Source organism: Oryctolagus cuniculus, chromosome 5 (genome assembly GCF_964237555.1).
Source record: "Oryctolagus cuniculus chromosome 5, mOryCun1.1, whole genome shotgun sequence".
In the NCBI taxonomy this organism is placed as follows: domain Eukaryota; kingdom Metazoa; phylum Chordata; class Mammalia; order Lagomorpha; family Leporidae; genus Oryctolagus; species Oryctolagus cuniculus.
Window position 1 is genome coordinate 15,278,839 of NC_091436.1, and position 16,003 is coordinate 15,294,841.

At 37.5% G+C, this 16,003-nt stretch overlaps 1 protein-coding gene across 26 annotated transcripts in view; it reads left to right on the forward strand.

Annotated features, from left to right (window-relative positions):
- The window catches only part of SYNE1 (spectrin repeat containing nuclear envelope protein 1), a 551,595-nt gene that overhangs the window by 75,605 nt on the left and 459,987 nt on the right, over nt 1-16,003 (forward strand). The window contains exon 1 of one of the 26 annotated variants that reach the window (XM_051855244.2): nt 9,601-9,710. The exons of the other annotated variants lie outside the window; for them this stretch is intronic. The gene's annotated coding sequence lies outside the window, so the exon portion shown is untranslated. Of the gene's footprint in view, nt 1-9,600; nt 9,711-16,003 lie in introns of those variants that run through there. 26 annotated transcript variants of the gene reach the window in all.

Consider the following 16,003-nt stretch of genomic DNA (forward strand, 5'->3'; position numbering starts at 1 on the left):
CTCTCTCTCTCTCTCTCTCTCTCTCTCTCTCTGTGTGTGTGTGTGTGTGTGTGTGTGTTCTACAATAATTTGTGTCAGAATCCCTGGTTCAGAAAAACATATATATGGAGCAGACTTCAAAACAAACTTAAATGTTTTCTATTGTGTCTGAACTAAATGGAAGTGAAACTAATTCAAGTGAAATGAATAATACTCGTTTGTGCTTATGATTTTGAACAAAATGAAGCTAGTTATTAATAGTGAAAATTTCAATGATTGACATCTTGATATTTTTCAGAAATGGTGTCCAGAATTTAAGATTTTAAAGCATAAATGTAGCCATTTATGACAGTCCTGAATATCTTCTTCAAGTTAATGGACAAAAATATTCCTCAAGTCTGATATTCAGGCAAAATTTTGACATAGTCTGTTAATGATTTCAGTTTCTTCTTACTTTCTAGTAATACTGCTTTTCAATTCTAGATTTTAAATATATTGATTTATTTCATATCTTTAGATTAATATAATGGAATTTTTAAAATTTTATTCAAACTTTCTCACAGCTTATGGAGGTATATTTAAAGTGTACAACATAATATTTTGATACATATGCAATGTGAATTTTCAAAATCACTTACTAAAATATCCCATCACTTCACTTAGTTTTCTTTTCTTATGTGTATGTGGTGAGAACATTTAAGACTTAACAAATTGCAAGTATTTACTACATTACTGGCTATAGTCGTCATGCTGCACAATAAATCTCTAGAACTTGACATCTTGCTTACCTGAAACTATACTGTGACAAATATCACCCTCATCCCCTAGTCCTTGGCAACCTCCTTTCTACTCTCTGCTTTTTTTCAGTTCAACATGTAAGTGAAGTTATGCAGTGTTTTAATTTTGTGCCTGGCTTATTTCACCGTAATGTCCTCCAGGTTCATCTATGTCTTCAGGAATGACAGGGTTTTCTTTATTAAATCTGAATAATTTCCATCATTCTATCTATATCTTTTTTATTTACTCACCTGTCTATGACACTTCGATGATTACATATCTTGGCTCTTTTGAATAATGCTATCACAAACATAGGTTGCAGGTATTTCTTTGATATACTGATATTATATACTTTATATATTATACCCAGAAGTGAGATTGTTGAATCATATAATAGTTGTACTTTTAATTTTTTCCAACATTTTTATTCTAAATTTTTTTTTTTTTTAGTTTTTAACAGGTTCAATATAGTTTACACAGAAATTCTAAGAATATAGTATTCTCTTCCTCCCTCGGTCCCTCACCTGGAAACTTCATACTGTTTTCTACAGTGGCTGCACTAATTTACATTCTGTTCAGCAGAGTAAAAGAGTTCCTTTTTTGCCCATATCCTTACCGACACTTGTTATTTTTTTTGTCACTTTGGTAATTGCCATCTTTGTGAGGTGACATATCATTGCTTTATTTGCATTCCCCTGATAATTCGTGATGTTGAGCATTTTATTTTGTTTACCTGTTGGCTGGTTTTATGTCTTTTCATAAATGTCTATTCAAGTACTTTCTACTTTTAAATCAGATTATTTTTCTTGCTACTGAGTCATTGGGGTTTCATGTATAAATTGGATATTAACCCCTTTTCAGCTATATGGTTCACATTTTCTTCCTTTCCAAAGGGAATTTACTATTGGTTGATCCCTGTGCTATCCCGGAGCTTTTCAATTTGATGCAATCCCATTTGTCACCTCTGTGTGTTTTACCTATACATGTGAGGTTTTATCCTGAAAATTATTGCCAAACCAGTGTCAAGAATCTTTCCTCTGTGTCATCTTCTATTTGAGAATTTTAGTACTTTTAATCCATGGTTGGTTTCTGTGTACCGTGTGAGATAAGCATCTGATTTTATTTCTCAGTATTTGAACAGGCAGTTTTCCCAAAGCCATTAATTGGAGCAACTTCATTGTTCACTCTTTGCACTAACATGAAACTTGGGTTTATTTTGAAGCTTTCAATTGTATTCAGATGCTCTATGCATTAATTTTATGTTGGTATCATACTATTTTGATGTAACTTGTAATTTGAAATTAGAAATTATGGCATTATCAGATTTATTGTTGCTTAAGAGTGCTTTGACTATTTATGGCCTTTTATGATTTTATATGAATTTTAGGATTTTTTTTTCTGCTTATTTGAAAAAAATGCCATTGGAATTTTCATGGGAATCATATTGAATCTATATATTATTTTGGGTAGTGTGGACATTTTGACATTTTTTCAATCCATCAACCTGTTTTTCCATTTATTTGTGTCTTCAATTTCTTTCATCAATATTGTGTTTCAGTATAGCAATCTATTTCCTTGGTTAAAGTTATTCCTGACTATTTTATATTTATGATATCATTGTAAATACAATTATTTTCCTTCATTTATTTGGATAGTTCATTATTAGTGTATAGAAATGCAACTAATTGTTTTAAAGATTTATTTATTTATTTGAAAGAGTTACGCAGAGGAGAGAGAGAGAGAGAGATATCTTCCATCCATTGGTTGACTCCCCAGTTGGCGGCAACAGCCAGAGCTGCGCTGATTTGGAGCCAGGAGTTTCTTCCAGGTCTCCCATGTGGGTGCAGGGGCCCAGGGACTTGGGCCATCTTCTACTGCTTTCCCAGGCCATAGCAGAAAGTTGGATTGGAAGTGGAGCAGCCGGGACTCAAACTGGCACCCATATGAGATACTGGCACTGTGGGTGATGGCTTTATCTGCCACAGCATCAGCCCCACAACTGATTTTTGTATGTGATTTTTGTTAGCTCAACTTTCCTGAATTATTTCACAGATTATTACTGGGTTCTGGTGGAGTATTTGGGGTTTACTAGAAATATAAGATCATGTCATCTATAAACAGAACATTTTACTTCCTCCTTTCTGATCTGGGTATCTTTTATATCCTCTTTTTCTTGTCTAATGATCTAGCTAGGGTTTGAGTGTTGTGTCGAATACAAATGGTAAGAACAAGACAAGCTGTCTATTGTTATTAGAGGTAAAGATTCCTTTTCCAATTTTCAGTGTGCTGTTGGCTGTGGGATTGTCACATAGTTATTAGCATGTTGAGATACATTCTTTTATACATATTTTTGAGAATTTTTATTGTAAATGTGATTAAATTCATTTTTGTCAGTTGCTTTTTCTATACCTATTGATCATATTCTTTTCATACTTCAATGCACGTGGTGTCTCAGATTGATACATGTTGAACCATTCTTGAATCCCAGGGGTAAATTCCATCAGCCATTGGGTACTATTACATTTGGTTTGCAAGTGTTTCATTGAGGATGTTTGATCTTCTGCTCATCAGAGACATTGGCTGTAATTCTTTTTCCTGGCAGTGTCTTTACCTAGTTTTGGTGTCATAGTGTTGGTCTTATAAAACATGTTTGGAAGTATTCTATCCTTGTCATTTTTTTTTAAGAATTTGAACAGGATTGGTCTTAATTTTTTAAATGTTGGATGGAATTCACTCATGGATTCATCAGATATTGGACTTTTCTTTTGGGGAGAGTTTGATTTACTGACTCAACCTCCTTACAATTTACTGGTCCATTCAGATTTTCTATTTCTTCATGACTTACTCTTGGTATGTTGTGTGTATCTAGGAATTTATGCTTTTACTCTAGGCTGCCCAAGTTGTTGGGGTATAATAGATCATAGTAGTCTCTTGTGATCCTTGGTATTTCTGTGCATTGGCTGTGAAATTTCATTTTTAATTCTGATTTTATTTGAATCTTCTCACCTAGTCTAGCTAAAGTTTTGTAACTTTATCTTTTCAAATATCAACCCTTGGGTGCATTAACCTTCTTCCCACTATTTTATGTGTTTCTCCTCTGATCCTTATTTCCTTTGGCAACTAACTTTGGCCTTACTCTACTCTTTTTCTAGTTCCCTGAGGTATATTATTAGGTTGTTGAAATGTTTTTCCTTTTTGTAGGTATTTATCAGTGTAAAGTTACCTCCAGAGCTGGTTTTGCAACAACTCATAAGTTTTGGTATATAATACTCCAATTTGTCTCAAGATATTTTTTGTTTCTCTTTTATTCTTTGTCTCATTGGTTGTATTGTTTAATTTCCACATTTGTGAATTTTCCAAATCTCTTATTTTTGATTTCTAATCTCATATCATTGGGGTCAAAAATATTTTTTCTTAACTATATTAGATTTATTTTGTGGCCTATCATATCTGTCATGGAAGAATATTCCATGTGCATTTGAAAAGAATGTGTAATATTAGATGGAATACACTGTACATGCATGTTAGATCCATTTAGTCTATAGTATTCAAATCTGTTTTTTGATCTTATGTGTGGATTATCTTTTTTTAGTTTTTTTTTTTTTTTTTAATTTATTTGACAGAGTTAGAGACAGAGAGAAAGGTCTTCCTTCCATTGGTTCACCCCCCAAATGGCCGATACGGAGCCAGGAGGCAGGTACTTCCTCCTGGTCTCCCATGCAGGTTCAGGGGCCCAGTCACTTGGGCTATCCTCCACTGCCTTTCTGGGCCACAGCAGAGAGCTGGACTGAAAGAGGAGCAACCGGGACTAGAACCCTGCGCCCGTATGGGATGCCGGCGCCACAGGTGGAGGATTAACCAAGTGAGCCATGGTGCCAGACCCAATGGATTATCTATCTTTTGAAAATAAGGTATCAAACATTTGCTTTGTAATTAGGTGCTGTTGTATTGGGTGTACATATATTTACAATTGCTATATCTTCTTGATGAAATGATCATATAGTCATTATATGAACTTTTTCTCTTCTGATAGCTTGAGTTAAACTCTGTTGACATAGGTATAATCATTGCTGCTTTCCTTTGGAAAGCCTGAAGTATCTAAATTCATCTTTTGCTTTCAGCCTATGTATTTTCTTAATATTAAAGTTAAACTCTAGTAGGCAGAATATAGTTAGATCTGTTTTCTTTCAACTGTTCAGTCATTCCATGAATATCAATTAGAGAATGCAATCCATTTATAAAAATCCATTTATAAGGGCACTTCAAAGAACTGTGGAAAGTAAAATTAAATACATTAATGTATTTATTTATTAATGTATGTATTAATGTATGTATTAATGTATTAAATACATTAAAATTTTTAAAATCTATGGCTACTAATGGTCTTTAAAAAGTTCATGGAAAGTGTGTATTTTGAAAAGACCAGGCATGGATTTCAAAAATTATTTGTATAAAAATAAACTTACTGTATTCTCATTTTCTAAAACTTTTTGAAATATCTGCCCACATTTAAAGTAATTGTAGGTAAGCCATATTACAGTAATTTTGCTCATTGTTTTTTGTTTTGCAGTTCCTTTGTTCCATATTTGCTCTATTGCTACATTCCTATGTAATGCAATGAATTATTTTGGGGGATATGCTTTGGTTCCTTTCTCTTTAAATTTTTTCATACGTAGAATAGGATTTTTTTCATCATGATTACCATAAGTCTTCCATAAACATTTTTAGTTATGACAATCTATTTTAAGCTAACAATTAAATTTTATGTCATATGGAAACCATGTACTTTAACTTCTCTCTCCCACATTTTACATTATTGATGTCAAAATTTACATCTCTGTATATTAATGAACAAATTATTATATATTTGGTTATCTTTAATACTTTTCAATTAATATATTAGAGTTAAAAATGACTAACAGCACTATGACAGAGTGACAGTATTCTGAATAGGGTCATATTTACCATTAAGGGGTCTTTTTACTTTCATATGTTTTCATGTCATTAGTTAGCGTAGTTTCGTTTTTAAACTCTACTTTCTACAGTATTTCTTGTAAGGTAGGACTCATGGTGATAAACTCCCTAGCTTTTATTTGCAAATATCTTTACTTCATATGGGCTTTCATGAGGCAACTTTTCCAGGTATAATATTCTTTGTCAGTTTTTTCTTTCAGGACTTTGAATATATCATCCAATTATATTCTAGACTAACAAGATTTCTACTGAGGAATCTCATAGTATCATGGGGATTTTATTACAAGTTACATTGTACTTGTATGTTACAAGTCACTTTTCTATTGTTAACTTTTAAAATTCTTTTTATTTGACTTTGAGAATTTAATTATAATGTGTGTTGAGGAAGATCTCTTTATGCAGTCTCTCAGGAACTCTAATATCCATGTATCTGAATGTTCACTTCTTTGAGATTTGAAAAATTCTGATGTTCTTTTTACATTATATAAAGGAAATAATCCCTTTATTTTTAATGTAAATATACTTTAAAAATATATTTCTATTTTCAGTTGACACAAAATAATTGTACATATTCATGGGGGTAAAGTGTGATATTTCCATACATGTATACAATGATTAGTTGATATATACATCACTTCAGGCATTCTTCATTTCCAGATCGAGCATTCAAAATCCTCTCTTCTAGCTACTTTTGAACTGCTTAATTAGTTGTCTGTCGTCATTATCCTACTCTGCTACAAAGCATTGGAGGATATTCTTCCTATCTATCTGCATCCTGTACCAGTAACCATTCTTTCTCCATCCCTTTATTCCCCACACGACTATGCAATTACTATTTTATTTTCTGCTTCTGTGAGAAAATCCCAATTTCCACATTTATGTAGCACCATGTAGTATTTTTCTTTTAAAATAAATTTTATTAATATAGGGTGAACAAATTTCAGGTATTTCATATATACAGATTTATGAGCACAGTGATAGTTCCCTGCCTCCTAAACTCCCACCCTTCCTCCCCTTCCTTTCTTATTCCTTTAATTTTTACAATGACATACTTTCAGTTTATTTTATAATCATAAGATTAAACCTCCATTAAATATACAATGTAACAAATAGTAAGAAAAAAACACTGTTCCTGAACAGTAGAGACAAGGGATATAAATAATAATCAAATCTCCAAATGTGAATTTTGCTCATGTACATTGCTTTTTTTTTAACTTTGTGTATTAGATTCCATGAGTCAGAGGAAACATGACATTTGTCTTTTTTGGATTATGGGACTAAGTATAATGGTTTCAGGTTGAACCACTGTGTTTCAAAGACAGGATTTCATTCTTTTTTTATACCTGAGTGGTATTCTGTAGTGTATTTACACACCACCTTTGCTTTATCCAGTCATCAGCTGCTGGACATCTAGATTGATTTCATATTCTAGCTATTGGCAACTAAGCTGCAGTAAACATGGGGTACAGATAACTTTAATATGCTGATTTCAGCCGGCGCTGCAGGTCAATAAGCTAATCCTCCATCTAGCGGCGCCGGCACACCGGGTTCTAGTCCCGGTTGGGGCAGCGGATTCTGTCCCGGTTGCCCCCCTTCCAGGCCAGCTCTCTGCTGTGGCCAGGGAAGGCAGTGGAGGATGGCCCAAGTGCTTGGGCCCTGCACCCCTGGGAGACCAGGAGAAGCACCTGGCTCCTGCCTTCGGATCAGCATGGTGCGCCGGGCGCGGCAGCCATTGGAAGGTGAACCAACGGCAAAGGAAGACCTTTCTTTCTGTCTCTCCCTCTCACTGTCCACTCTGCCTGTCAAAAAAAAAAAAATGCTGATTTCATTTCATTTAGGTAAATTCCCAGTAGTGGGATGGCTGGGTTGTATGGTAGATCTATTTTCAAATTTATGAGGAATCTCCATACTGTATTCTACAATGGCTGTCCTAGTTGGCATTTCCACAACTGTTCATTGGAGTACTTTTTCTCTTCCATCCCTCCCAGAATTTGTTGTTTGTTGATTTCTTTGGGAGCCATTCTAACTGGGGTGAGGTGAAACCTCATTATGGTTTTTATCTGCATTTTCCTGATGGCTAGTGATCTTGAGCATCTCTTCATATGTCTCTTGGCCATTTCAGTTTTATCCTTTGAAAAATGTTTGTTCCAGCCCTTTGCCTATTTTTCAATTGGATTGTTTGCTTTGTTGAGTTTCTAGAGCTCTTTATAGATGCTGTAATATTAATCCCTTATCAGCTACATAATTTATAAATACTTTCTCCCATTCTGTCAATTGCCTCTTCACTTTGTTCAGTGTTTCCTTTGCAGTTCAGAAGCCTCTTAGGTTGATGTAATCCCATTTGTCTATTTTTTGCATTGATTGCCTGTGTTTCTGGGGTCTTTTCGAAGAAATGTTTACCTATCCCAATATGTTGCAGAGTTTCCTCAATGTTCTTCTCTAGTAATTTGATGTTATCAGGTCATAGATTTAGATCCTTGATCCATTTTGAGTTGATTTTTGTATAGGGTGTAAGACAAGAGTCTTGTTTCATACTTCTGCACATGGAGATCCAATCTTCCCAGCACCATTTGTTAAAGAGTCTGTCCTTTCCCCAGGAACTGAGTTTTAGCTCCTTTTCAAAGATTAGTTGGTTGTAGATGTGTGGATTGATTCTGGGTGTTCTTTTCCATTTGTTCACATGTCAATTTCTGTGCTAGTACTGGGATATTTTAATTAATTGCCCTGTAGTATGTCTTGAGACCTGGTATTGTAATGCCTCTGGCTTTGTTTTTGTTGTTTAAGATTGCTTCAGTTCTTCAGGGTCTCTTGTGTTTCCATATGAATTTTAGCATCATTTCTTCTAGATCTCAGAAGAATGTCATTGGTATTTTTATTGGGATTTCACTAAATGTGTAAATTGCTTTGGGTAGTATACAAATTTTGATGATATTGGAAACACTAATCAACAAACATTGAAAGATTTTTACATTTTTTGTCTTATTTATGTTTTGTAATTTTCATCATATAGTCATATAGATCTTTTTTTGACAGGCAGAGTGGACAGTGAGAAAGAGAGAGAAAGGTCTTCCTTTGCCGTTGGTTCACCCTCCAATGGCCACTGCGGCCGGCGCATCACACTGATCTGAAGGCAGGAGCCAGGTGCTTCTCTTGCTCTCCCATGCGGGTGCAGGTCCCAAGCACTTGGGCCATCCTCCACTGCACTCCCGGGCCACAGCAGAGAGCTGTCCTGGAAGGGGGACAACCGGGAAAGAATCCAGCGCCCCGACCGGGACTAGAACCTGGTGTGCTGGTGCCGCAAGGCAGAGGATTAGCTTATTGAGCCATGGCGCCAGCCCATCATATAGATATTTTACCTCCTTGGTCAAATTTATTGCAAGGTATTTAAGTTTTTTGAGGCTATTATGAATAAGACTGATCTTGTAAGTTAGTTCTCAGCCATGACAATGTGTATACAAACATTGATTTTTTGTGTACTGATTTTATGTCCTGAAATTTACCAACTTTTCTTGAGAGTTCCAATAGTCTCTTAGTGGAGTCTTTTGGTTTACCTATATATAGGACCATATCATCTGCAAACTGGTATAATTTGACTTCTTCCTTTCAATTTGTATCCCTTTGATTTCTTTTTCTTGCCTAATGGCTCAGGCTAAAACTTCCAGAACTAAATTGAGTAGCAATGGTGAGAGTTGGCATCCTTGTCTGGTTCTGGATGTTAGTGGAAATACTTCCAGCCGGGGAGCTCCAGTCTGTTCTTGGGCATGATACAAGAGTCCACATTACGTATGGTATGTGTCTTATATGTTAGCAGAGGAGAGGGTATGATGATGTCAACTGATCACTGTCTCACCTCCTCTCTGCCAAGGTGATTGATGCCCTGAGTCCACAGTGGCTGTACACCCCACCCATGCATTCACAAGAACCGCATAAAGGATCTGTGTAGTCCTCAGTGTGCGCAAGAACCCTCTGCAATTACCCAGGTAATTGATTACCTAGGTAATCTCAGGGAGATCTGAGCCTCTAAATCCAGACTCAGTGATTGCCCAGATACCCAGCTGTACTTCATGCCCATCATGCAGCCCTAGAACTGCCAGGTCCTAGCCTGCAGAGCTCCCATTGTCACGGGGAGCAGAGGATCCACTCTAAGCCCTACAAGGCTGCTCTGCTCACGAAGAGAGCCTGTCATTTTTCTGCCTTGGCAACTTAAGTACAGATGCCCATGATATAGAGCAGAGGGGAGCACCTCACAGGCTTAACTGGGCACCCTGCTTCCTGCCAACCTTCCAGACCAATCTCAAAATCAGTGGGACTGCAGATTTGTCCCTCACATAAAATCCCCTAGACACACACATGATAGCTGTGACAGCCTGTACGTGCCATTTAAGATGGTGCTTCTTCCCTACTATTCACTGGGAGCCCTTGGGGTGGGGGGAAGCAAGCAATGTGCTCTTGCTTCGTGAATTTAGGTGGGTGCACCATGCCTTCAACTAGTGCTCTAGGCTGCACTCAAAGCCTGTGTGGTCTACAAGCTTCTCCCTCAGGCAATGTCACCATTGACATTGGCTGCTGCAATCTCATTTCTGTTTAAGAAGTGTCATCTCCTCATACTGATTCTGATACTGATAGAAGCACAATGAAAGCACTGCCCATCTTTTTGCTGCAGAGTAAGTACCACAGTCTGCTGGAGTGGGGAGGGAAGAAGAGGTAGGTAGCCTTCCCTGCTTCAAGCTGGGCGATTGTTCAGACTTCAGTCAGCTCCCCAGGCCGAAGCAAAAGTCAGCAGCTGATTGAGATTTCCCCTCAGGTAAAACTGCAAGTGGCGAGCACATGAGGTTTTCTGCCTACGTGGTCCTGTTATGATGGCAGCTTGAGCCAGCAGCTGGCTGCAGTGGAGTCCCTATCCTCTCTCTTGTCCCACAGAATCCTCACTGTTTTTTCAGTTTTTTTTTTTTTGTTTGTGTTTTTTTTTTTTTTTCCCTAGAAATGTCTATCAGGTCACTGGAAATGTGATCTTCTCTTTGTTCTTTTCATATCCCACAGTGCTGACCTTAGTGTGGCTATACCTGATTCCTGATTTTTTTTTGATTTGAAATGCAAAAATAAAAAGGGAGAGCTTCCATCTGCTGGTTCACTCCCCGAATGGCCACAGTGGCCTGGGCTGGGGCAAGCTGAAGCCAGGAGCAGAGCTTGTTCCAGGTCTCCCATGGGGCGCAGGGTCCCAAGTATTTGCATCATCTTCTGCTTTGCCACATGCATTAGCAGGGAACTGGGTCAGAAGTGGAGAAACCAAGTCTCAAACAAGTACTCATGTGGGATTTTGGCACTGCAGGGAGAGGCTTAACTTGCTATACCATAGCACCAGCCCCTGATATTCTTAAAATAAGTTTTTTGCCCCCTTTCACGTTCTTCTTCCAGGAACTGCAATAATATATCTTGATTAGTTTAATGATATTCTATACCATTAAGGCTTTGTTCTTTTTGATTCTGTGACAGTCTAATATCAAACCTGTCTTCAAGCTCCGTGGTTCTTCCTGATTGAATCTGCTGTTAATGTCTCTTTTCATTTCATTCTTTGTGTTCTTTATCTACTAAATTCTGTTTTGTTCTTTTTATGATTTCTATCACTTTGTTGAACTTCTCTTTTTTTAATGTATTGTTTCCCTGATTTTATTAGTTGTCTATGTTCAATTGCATTTCACTGAGTTTTTTAAAGATTATCTTGAATTATTTGTCATGCAGTTCATAGATCTCTACTATGTTAGAGTCAGTTGCTGGTACTTCATTTCGTCACCTTGGCAGTTTCCTATTTGTGATCTCAGTGGCCTGTGTTGATGCCTATGCATTTGAAGATACAGTCCCCTCTGCCAGTATTCACAGACTAGCTTTAGCAGGGAAATCCCTTCAGCTGTCAGCCTGTCCAGAGATTCTGGGAAGTCCAGCTGGTAGAATCCCTGGATGGGCTCGATTCTACAGTCCTCATGTCGGGTGTGTAAGCCTGCCTGCTGGATACACAGGAGCTGTCCTGGTGCTGGGATCATCAAAGTGAACCTGGATCATATTCTGAATTGGGCCTTAGCAATTGGATCCATGGGGGCATGCTTGAAGACTGGGTCCACAGAGGCCAGCCTGGTGATGGGGGAAAATATATTTTGACCTGTAGATGGTTGTTCATATTGGTGACTCTGGGGAGGGAAGAGCACTAGAGTCTCCCATACTGCCACATCGCTGACATTTAAGATTTTTTTTTTAAATGTGAGGATGTCTCAAAATTTCACCTCTTTTCCATTGTGTTTAGATACAACGTACTGCTAGTTAACTTCTAATATAACAACCATTTTTCTTCTGTGACACCCTCTGGAATGTAATTAGGTAGCTGAGTCATTTTCTGTACTAGAAAACAAATATAGATCCAACAGGGAGTTTTATGCTGGTTTGACTAAATAGGAAATACTAATAACAAGCTTTTGTCATAAAATCTCATGGTTTTCAGCATTTTATATATAATATGCTATATTACAGCTGATTGTAATAAATTTGGAATCTGGTATTTGGTAATATACAAAAATGCCCAAGCCTTTGTGGTTCTATATATATTTTTCAAATGGTACTGTTTATATATTTGCAACAAAGAAAATAACTTTTCACTCATTCTGCATTTCCATGAAATCATTTGCTAACAAATTAATACTAACTTAAACTAGCAGATGGGGATTGAGATGTAATTCGAAAATATCTTCTGATTTTCAGACATAAAATAGGTATAGCAAAAAATAACCATAAAATATTAAAATAGATTTTCTTTTAAAGTGGGAGTCTTTATTTTGATTATTGCCCCTTTATTACATTTTTTCCATATTGCCTTCTCATTTCCCATCTGTGCATAAATGGACTGTGTTAAGTCTCCCTGTTTGTTTTAAACCCAGTCACCTTCAGGTGCCTTAAATAGCTGGTTAAAGATAGAGTGCTAGGTTTGTGGAAAACTGAAAAATGTAAGTTATAACTCAAAACATTAAAGCTAAAACACTTTAGAATGTACCTGGTTAAAACACACACACACATACACACACGCACATTTTGGGTCCATACTCCACCTACCTGCCACTAATTGACAGCTTCCTGTTTTTTGTTTGTGTAGGCTCCTAGGCTGGAAGGGTGGTTTCACTTACAGGGGAAAGAGTCAACAGTGGATGGTGAAATAGAAGACAAAGAGGGCAGAACAAGATAGCTGCTGGAGTTCTCTGGTTAAAGACATAAAAAATTACATTAGGTACATAGGCTCAGAGGATAGAAAGGTCCAAGCAAGTATGGCTGCTTAGATTGAAGAAAAATAGAAATTAGTGAGAAACCATTCGAACTGATAGAAAAACTAGTATGTCTGGGATTATTTGGAAATCTCTCTGTAATTGGCCATCTCATGGCAAACAAGTCCCTTTTCACTATCTGGTATGTTGCCACACTTTGATTCTGTCCTCAGAAAAGTACAAACATGGGCTTTGGCAACTTTGTTCATTTTGAAATAAATGTAGGAAGTAACATTATGGTAAAGGATTTGGCTCTAGTGCCTTAGAGAACAGCAAGTCTTGACTTCGTCAGAATGCAATATGCCTAATACGACACGCATGAATGGGAGCTGCTAGTATCTGAGAACTGGACAGAGTCAATTTTGAGGGAATAGTAGCTAACACAGTGGCTGTTACAGTAGATGCTGTTGGCACAGATCAGATCCTGCCCTGTAGTTCTGAGGTCTTAATTTTCTGGCTCTCCAGAGTGTTGCTTTATGAAGGTTCATAGCTGAGCCCCTCCCCAGAACTCTTCCTTAGCCCAGGAAATTTGCATCTTTCAAGTTAACCCCTTCCCTGGAGTGGGTCCCTATCCAGCACTGATTAATACCTGGGTGAAAGGTCCCACCTCCTTGCTTCCATTTAAGTCATCACTGAAAGACTGTCTCAAACTCAGTTATGACTGCATCTCGGTTCAACATCTTTCTTGTCCAGTCCTTTCCTTGTATCCTTAAGTTGGTTTATCCTAAGAGTAGATCCCTAAAATCTTCTAACCAACAAAATTTGTTCTAGACTTTGTTTCCCTGTGATCTATGACACATGATAATGTCATAACAGATGCAAATACAGGCATGTAGAAGAAAGGTATTCCGTGGACTTGTACATGAAACCAACTTTCATGAACATCTGGTTAAGACTGTTTCCTGCACAAACTCTGAGGAACCTGAGCAAGTGATAAAGTGGGCTGAAGATGAGGATGGAATAAGTTGGCAAGTGGAAAGCAGGAGGCCAAGATGTCATTGGGGAAGAGAACTCCTTGTGGCTGTAGCTCGGTGGTGGTGGAACAAACACCAGTTAGCTTGGAGGTGCTCTCTCCACAGGCTGTATTCTGGACAAATAGTATTTAACGTGGTGCAGAGAAAACAGGTCAGAAGTTATTTGGTTTGAGTTAGGCACTTGCTTAGACACTGTTTCAGTAACACTGTAACCTTGTCTCTGAGTTGGGAGTAGTGTCTATAGTGCAAATCTTCAGATCAGATGAAGTATATGAAAATACTCTGTGCAAATTAAACAGCATAAACTGAAGTGATTGAAAGCTCAGGCTTTAGAAGCAGACAGATATACATATTCTGCTACCTGGCATCTGTGCCATCTTGTGGAAGTTCATTAACCCCTGTAGCCTCAGTCTCCTTACATGTAAAATTGGGATGTAGATGGGGTGGACTTATTTTTTTCATTGGTATATTTACATTAGATAATGTGAATAATACATTTATGCAATATTACATCTCCCACGAATGTTCTAAATAGGTACTATTATAATGTACTTAAAATAATATATCACTATAAAAATAAGCTTGAGCCTGTTAGGTTGACACCAGGGAAATCCATTCGTGACACCATCCAGTTCTATCCCATGTGGAGGCTCCTCCCACTGGTACAGTACCCACTGTTCTGGGATTCAATGGCTCTTCCATTAAGATCATTGAGGTCACTCCAGCTCTGTAGCACTCAAAGCTCCAATATCCTCCAGTGTTCTGAGCATGATTGACAACTGAATGCAGGTCTCCTGAGTAGTAAATTGAACACCATGTGCTGGACCTTGAATTTGTCTGACAGTGGAGTTTGCAATGTGCTTTGCAAACTTGAAGCTTGACCATATTTTTTAACTTCATTCTTTTAGGCTTTTGTTTTTATATTTTCATCAATCTCAATTTATGAAACTTGATATTGTAAGTGTAGCTCTTTTTTATATCTTAAAGGCAGAATAAAATATAAATGAAATTATATTGGCTGGCACTGCGGCTCAATAGGCTAATCCTCCACCTGTGGAGCTGGTATACCAGGTTCTAGTCCTGGTTGGGGTGCCAGATTCTGTCCCGGTTGCTCCTCTTCCAGTCCAGCTCTCTGCTGTGGCCCAGGAGTACAGTGGAGGATGGCCCAAGTGCTTGGGCCCTGCCACCTGCATAGGAGAGCAGGAGAAGCACCTGGCTCCTGGCTTCAGGTCAGCATGGTACGCCGGCCACAGAGGCCATTGGGGGGTGAACCAACGGAAAAAGGAAGACCTTTCTTTCTCTCTCTCTCACTGTCCACTCTGCCTGTCAAAAAAAATTATATGTATTGGTATTTATGAAATTTATGTATTGATAAAAACAATGGGGGAAGGATGTTTGTCATAAGATAAGAATTAGAAATATTGGCAGTAATTTGAAATACAAAATCCCAAACTGAAAATGTGTTTGTAATACTGATTTAGACAAAAAGCAGTAATTTAATTGGAAAAGAACAGCAAATATTGAAAGCACTATCTAGGAAAACTGATTTATTTGTGAGAAGTCTGTTTTTGAAGTCTTGAGTAAGCATTGGATATAAAATGTACAAACACTGTGATCTACTCTTCTTTCTTCCCCTAACCAGATAAAACATATTTTGAATTCTTGGAACTCTAGCAGTGAAATACAGTTTAAGTTAAAATGAAGTGGTTTTGTGAACATGACATTTCAGGACAGTTTTCAATATTCCCTCTCCTGCTGCTGCCAAGAGCTCACAACAGGAAAGGATTTCTAAGTTGTAGTGGCTTTCTTACAAAATCAGGAGATAAACAGCTTCATGTGGCAAGTGCATCCAGCCCCAGCTTTAAGATCTTCCACAAAATGCTCTGACTGGGAATAATACTTGCTCAAGGAGATCAGTTGTTCTTATGTTTTCTTTTACATATGCCTTCAAAGGTGATTTATTAGGAAAAATCATAGGTGTAGAATCGGCACTTTCCT